The sequence below is a fragment of the Mixophyes fleayi genome, chromosome 2 (genome assembly GCF_038048845.1).
Source record: "Mixophyes fleayi isolate aMixFle1 chromosome 2, aMixFle1.hap1, whole genome shotgun sequence".
NCBI lineage: Eukaryota > Metazoa > Chordata > Amphibia > Anura > Limnodynastidae > Mixophyes > Mixophyes fleayi.
The window spans coordinates 339,546,212-339,553,118 of record NC_134403.1 but is presented as its reverse complement, the minus strand read 5'-3'; the positions used below and the strand labels follow the sequence as shown (position 1 = coordinate 339,553,118).

General features: G+C 39.6%; 1 long non-coding RNA gene across 1 annotated transcript; it reads left to right on the top strand.

The window, feature by feature from the left end:
• Positions 1-3,781: 3,781 nt before the first annotated feature.
• On the top strand, positions 3,782-4,281 carry LOC142140484 (uncharacterized). The gene is made up of 2 exons (XR_012688507.1): positions 3,782-3,847; positions 3,973-4,281. It is a non-coding gene; the product is annotated as an uncharacterized LOC142140484 (long non-coding RNA).
• Positions 4,282-6,907: the final 2,626 nt, after the last annotated feature.

Here is a 6,907-nt window from a genome sequence, read left to right as displayed (position 1 = left end):
TTTTGCTAGACACACACAGATATGCAGTTTGAAGGATAAGTGCTGACACCTGTCTTTTTGTTTTGTATTCATATATGGGCATTTATATTGCCAAGCAGCTGGTACCATATATAATGTGGTATATACCGAGCGCTGGCTTTTTCGATCTCTGGTTTGTTTAAAAATATTGCCTTTTTGTCATAGCAGCTGTCCATTAAGCCTATTTAAGGCACATTTGGGTGTGGCTCACAAGCCAACCCTTGTTAGATGTAAACCCCTATACCTGGGAGGTGAGTGCATCTGATTTTAACTGCATTTTAATGGTGTTTAAAGCATATAGGTCAGTGTAGGACCTGCATATAATGAGGTGCCCTTGACGCTGGGATGCAGACTTAAATCTTTTGATCAAAATATGAACTAATACCTCATGTTTTCATTTTGCTAGATACACACAGATATGCAGTTTAAAGGATAAGCGCTGACACCTGTCTTTTTGTTTTGTATTCATATATGGGCATTTATATTGCCAAGCAGCTGGTACCATATACAATATGGGATATACCGAGCGCGGGCTTATTGCCAAGCAGCTGGTACCATATATAATGTGGGATATACCGAGTGCGGGCTTATGTTTCTCTGACAGGAAAATATACTTTAATACTACTACTATCTATACTTGTGTTTTTAATTATGTTTCATTTATTACTGTATCCTAGACAGATATATAAGCTTGAAACAGTTATTTTTATTTAGATGTTGACTCATTAAGATAGGAATTTTAACATAAGTTTAATGTTTAAGCTAAAAAATACTCTTTTCACCTCAACAACTTCTCATATCAATAAAATTAAGCAATGAGTCATGAGACTGTACGTTTAAATGAGTCCTTTTAAATGCCCCAAGTGCATTGTTTGTGTGTCTCTATTAAGCCATCCAAGAAGTGCTTAAATTGACTATTTACACAAGCCCCAGTGTTTGTTAGTATTATTGTAATGTTTAAAACAGTATCACATATAACGATTGCACAGCTGCACAATTTGATGTCTTGTACGGGGAATAGTAATCTGGACCAGTTCATGTTTTCAGCTGAAATGTTTCGCTTATGTGAAGAAAATGACAAAATGCTGTAATTCAAATATACTCAATGATGTGAATAAAAAATGTGGACGTTAAAGTCTAACTAGCTGCAATTTGTTGGTCACATTCATCTTGTATGTGCTCTAACTACTGTATTCAGTCTATGTTACGATATTGCCTTTTTTGTTGTAAAATTAGCCTGAATGAAATACTTTTTGCTATTTAATGACCCTAGAAATTGATGGGAAAATATAATCCAGGTCGCAATACACGCCTTATCAACTGGATGTTTGTTTCTGGTATCAAGGGCTGTATAAACAGAATATATGTTGTATACCAGTCCTATTTCTCATTAGAGTTTGCGTTGGTTCATGTTGGTTAAAGTAGATATGTAAAGCTGGGTACACACTACACGGTTTTCATCCAATAATCGGCTCAATCAGCCGACATACGACCGCTCGTTCAAAAGTCGGGTCAGTGTGTGTAGTGACACGATGGTCGAAAGTCTGCCCAAATGGACGATTGTCGCCTGATTTGGTTGGTTGTACCGTTTAATATTTTCGTTCCAATCTCGTTTCCGCTGTGTAGTGTGTATAAACTTCCGACCGATCCACAACAGTGAGTGCGAAATTACAGTCATTGCTCACGACAACATGGTCCTTTATCGTCCTAAACAAGGCTAGTGTGTATGCAGTCCATGGACCGAGCGATCGGACCATCGATCGCATGTAAAATCGATCGGCATAAAAAGTTGGTGGAAAACTCTGTAGTGTGTACCCAGCATTACACATGGCTTTTTAGCCGTTGTTGAGCTGTAAGTCTCAGAATGCCCTGGCAGTCTTGTGGTTGCACAACAGATGGAGATTTGAAAGGTGACTGACCCTGGTTTAAAACAGAGCTGATAAATATGTTTTTGTAATATTTAAAACATTTAAGGAAAATAGTTCTATACAGAACATTGGTTTGAAATTCGACTTAATTAACTTATAAACCCCTACAGGAGCTGTTATTTTGTCTCTTTATGACCCACCCAGTTTTTAGATTTTTGCAATGCATCACTTTTGTCCATTATATAGGGAAAGAAAGTGGTGATAGGGCTGTGAAGCAAGACATTTTTAAAATTCTATTTTCTTCATATTTGTTATTTCATGTTAACATTTGGGGGTAAATGTATCAAGCTGCGAATTTCTGGTGGGCTTGAAAAGTAGATATGTTGTCTACAGCAACCAATCAGATTCCAGCTCTCATTTTGTAGAATGTACTAAATAAATGATAACTAGAATCTAAGTGGTTGCTATAGGCAACAACTCCACTTTTCAAACCTGCTAGAGACTCACAGCTTGATACATTTACCCCATGGTGTAAACATTTGGTTACAATGTGTCAGACGGCACCTCGTCGTGTCCCATTGCTAGGCAACGGTATTGCTAGGCAACGGGACGCTTCCCCCTCACTTACGGGTTGCCGCGCACGCATGCACGGTCCCCGGCACGTCCTGTTGCTAGGAAACAAGACGTCTAGCGCTTCCACTCAGCAGTCAGCGTCCCTGACCGCCGCAACTCTGCCTCCTATCAGAGGAGACTTAGGGCTATTTAAGGAAGTCTCTGGCACCATTAGGGTGCCAGAGTATTTGGTCTCACCCTTGCTCCAGCTATTGCCTGCATCTGTTCCTGTCTGTGTTCTGACCCGGCTTCCCTCTGACCTTCCATTTGGATTTTGCCCATAGCTGTACTTAGAAAGAATATGAATGATTGATTCCTCAACCTGTATTGCCATATAGAGAAAATGTATCCTGCTCAGCTTGTTGACTTGAACTTATGGATACAGGGGCAAATGCAGGTTTTGTAGAGGGGGGTTTCCACACCACGCCACAAGTGGGCGTGACCAGCATGCATGGGGGCGTGGCAATATTTTTTGATAGTACTTGGCTGCTCTCCAACTCTTTCTATCCCCATCATATGCATGGGCAATGTTGCGTGCACTACTGTTAGGTGCACGCAGCTCTCCCTTATCAAGCAGAGCTGTGTGAATCAGGAGCAGGGTCCAGCCACCTCAATTATACAGTGCTCCAGGCTTGGAGGGGGGGTTTCCAGGCACTAGGAAACCCCGCCTCGGTTTGCCTATGGGATATTAATGCTTCAATGATATACACAGAGGAACATGGAAGCTCCCATTCAGTAAAGAGGGTAACAAACTATGTTTGTGCACAGGTGGATGTTGGTTATTATACCTCCCGTACAGTGCTGAGTCAATATGTGATACTATATCCAGGGCACTATCTGTGGGGAGTTTGTATGTTCTTCACGTGTTTGTATGGGTTTCTTTTGGGTAGTCCAGTTTACTCCCACTGTCCAAACACATACAGCTAGGTTAACTATTGTGTGGTATAGAATTTATACTGTAAGAACCCTCTGGGGCAGGGACTAATGTGAATGATTACACATTTCCTGTCAAGGAGCTACATAATATGTTGTTACTATATAAATAAAGGTTAGTAATAATTAGAGATGCTCACTGACCCCTGTGTTTTGGTTTTGGATCTGGATTACTGTTGTGTTTTGGTTTTGGTTTTGCCAAACCGCCCTTGCGTGTTTTGATTTTGGTTTTGGTTTTGTTTGGTTTTGTTTTGCAATTTTCTTTAAAAATCAATGTTTTTGGGCATAAAATAACTACCATGGCCTATCAAAGAAAACAAAAGAGGGTCCACATGGCCAAAAAACACGCAGAAAAAGGAGACGGCACACCACAAGACAGAAGAAGCGTGTGGCCACTGCTAAAGGCAGAAAGAGAGGTAAATATATATATATGTTCCAGCTACTATATAAATTACAGTCTAGCCAGTGTTGTTCAAGATTTCCTCAACAAATTCTGTCTAAAAGTGTTACCCTAATAAGCTGCTATTTTTCATTGTTGCAGGTTACAGACGTAAACGTCTGACGTTCTAGAGACGAAAGACAAAATGATGCAGGTGACCTGCTCCCCCTGCCAGAGGCAGGTCACCTGACCTTACACAGACATCTCATCTGGCCTTAAACAGCATTCAGAAAACACAAAAAAAAAGAAAAATAAGAAGAAAAGGAAGAAAAAAATAAGTTAGTCAACCTGCAAGGCTTAGTCACACTGAGTGTCAGCATTCTTCTGCATGGGACCATTGCCATTAAGTTCGATAGCATTTAGGTTAATCTAGGTGCAGTTAGAAAGCATGCAATAAAAAAATAAGCAGAATTTGGTCTCCTGTGATCTTTTAAGTATTAAGGGGGTTAATGTACATATTACATGCACGCTGCACAAATGGTGCAGTATAAACACACCTTTAAAAGCCTTATGATAAGAAGACTAGAGTCTAAAGATAAGTAAGGAATACTTAAAATACATAATTATACTGCCCGGCCACAAAATAATAAAGGGGCGCCACAAAGCCAGATTAGTTTGTAATATGAAAGAGAGGGGAATTTCCCTGGTATACTTGTGAATATCTAATGACTGCTAGTAAGGGTTCAATAACCAGACTGTAGACCATGGATGACAGCGGACATCTTTGTCTAGTACTGTTTCGGATATTAACCCTGTTGGATGGTGTGCGATTGATCACTATCATTGTTGATGGGTCTGAATATAGAGCAAATATGCCTGTAAAGAAATCTCCAGAGATGCCAATCGCTTGGTGAGGGACATAAATTTCCACAATATTCTATTGAACACGTTTTTTTAGCATCAAAAGATAAAAGTATAGCAGGAATTCTTTTAGTATTTATAATATAAGATATATATATATATATATATATATATATATATATATATATATAGGGATATACGCAGGGGGACACAGGTGGAAGACCACAACAGTTTGACATCTGGGGGTAAATGTATCAAGCTGAGAGTTTTTTCCGGCGTGTTTGAAAAACCAATCAGGTTCTAGCTATCATTTATTTAGTACGTTCTACAAAATGAAAGCTAGAATCTGATTGGTTGCTATAGGCAACATCTCCACTTTTCAAACCTGCCGGAAAACTCTCAGCTTGATACATTTACCCCCTGGTCTGGCTTGAAAGATCTTAGCAAAAAAAGTGTGACATCCGCCAAAACTTCGTCCGATCCTACTATTAACATGCAAAGAATGGTGGAGGATTATTTTCAAGAGTTCATTAAAATCGAAATGTCAGACAGTCCCTTTCCATACTGGGAGGAAAAACAAGCAATTTGGAAACCCATGAACAAACTTGCTTTGCAATACCTAAGCTGCCCACCCTCCAGTGCGTACTCAGAAAGAGCTGGGAACCTTCTCGGTGATCGACGCAGGAGGTGACTTCCTAAAAATGTGGAAAAGATGATCATCAAAATGAACTACATCTTCCACGAGGAAGGCCTATATATATATATATATATATATATATATATTCACCCTTTTGATAAAGTCTATTGCGGACGAAACGCGTCAAGGAGGCAGCATTCTTCTCTGTGTGTTCCAGCCAGCAGCAGGAGAAGGCGTTTCCGGTCCATGCTTGGATTTATTTGGAACTTTCTGTCACAGATAAGCCTGCTTATATTTTATTCAATGTACGGGCAATATATTTGTCTTTTTGGAATGTGCCATGTCTATTAAATTTTATTATTTTTTATGAAAATAACGCACTTGTCATGAATGTACTACACTATTGTGGTGTTATTTCCTTTTGAGCCCTAGTGTGTAAATCCAATTCGGAGGCCAGTTTTGAATTCCAGTGGAATATCACAAAGATGTGCAATTTATCATCTGCAATCTGGTACGGGGCTAATCTGGAATAATTATTTCCACATTAATTAATTGGTGATAATACACTATGTTTGGCACTTCTTTTTTCTAATATATATATATATATATATATATATATATATATATATATATATATATATATATATATATTACACATGTATATACATATGGCAGCACAGTGGCTAAGTGGTTAGCACTTCTGCCTCACAGCACTGGGGTCATGAGTTTGATTCCCAACCATGGCCTTATCTGTGTGAAGTTTGTATGTTCTCCCTGTGTTTGTGTGGGTTTCCTCCAGGTGCTCCGCTTTCCTCCCACACTCCAAAAACATACTAGTAGGTTAATTGTAGGGGTGTGCACCGGGCACTTTTAGTGTTTTGGGTTCTGATTAGCTTGAGGTTTTGGGTCCTGATTTGTTTTGCCAAAACACCTGACGAAAGGTTTTGGTTCTGATTTAGGGTTTTGGGTTAAAAAAGCATAAAAAGCGCTAAAATCCATTTTTTGGGGTTTTTTACACTCCTACGTTATTATTAACCTCAATAACATTCAATAACAATCATTTACACTAATTTCCAGTCTATTCTGAACACCTCACTCCTCACAATATTCTTTTTAGTCCAAAACGTTGCACCGAGGTAGCTTTCTGGACTGCGTAGTGGAGTGGGCCCGGTACCCAATTTGGTACCGGGGCCACAATATATCACCCTCAACAGTTCTGAATTCCACTGCACAGCTGCCTGCTCCTACATCCTCTGCAGCATATACAGGGTGTAGTTCGAGCGCGTCAATACCTCTTGTTTTTGACGATGACAGGTAATTTTCATTAATTTTGGATTTGGCCCCAACACTGAATGTAGTTGATACGCATCTATCTGGACTGCGTAGTGGAGTGGCCCCGGTACCCAATTTGGTACCGGGGCCACAATATATCATCAAAGCGTACGAAGGGCTTCATCCACAAGAGCTATATGCTTGGTGGAATCGCAATGGTTTACCAGCTCCTCCCTCACTTTCTCTTGTATTATAGATTGCAGTACCTATTCTCTTGCACTGCTTAAAAATTGAACGTAGTAAATGTAATATAGATTGCAGTACCTA